This window comes from Penaeus monodon, chromosome 19, assembly GCF_015228065.2.
Source record: "Penaeus monodon isolate SGIC_2016 chromosome 19, NSTDA_Pmon_1, whole genome shotgun sequence".
Classification (NCBI taxonomy): Eukaryota; Metazoa; Arthropoda; class Malacostraca; order Decapoda; family Penaeidae; genus Penaeus; species Penaeus monodon.
Window position 1 is genome coordinate 4,544,019 of NC_051404.1, and position 273 is coordinate 4,544,291.

The 273-nt window shown below is 37.4% G+C and overlaps 1 protein-coding gene across 1 annotated transcript in view; it reads right to left on the reverse strand.

The window, feature by feature from the left end:
* The window catches only part of LOC119584992 (major facilitator superfamily domain-containing protein 8-like), a gene marked incomplete at its 5' end in the record, with an annotated part of 21,727 nt that overhangs the window by 20,452 nt on the left and 1,002 nt on the right, over positions 1-273 (reverse strand).

Consider the following 273-nt stretch of genomic DNA (forward strand, 5'->3'; position numbering starts at 1 on the left):
TTTTTATAAACCGTAATCAGAAGAATTAACATCAAATTTTCAAGAACTTAATTAACTTGAACATATATTATGAATAACAAGTATTCTTCTAAAAATAAAACACAACAGGAAGGAGGGAGCGGAAAGAGAACTCGCGGACAGCAACTGTGAGTAAAGTAAAGCCTTGCTGGAAATTCGTTTTGCGGCCGCGAACGGCAGCGTCAACGGCGGTGTGTTATAATGATAATGCAACAACCAGAGTGCAACTATGGGAGTGATTTTGATAATCAATGA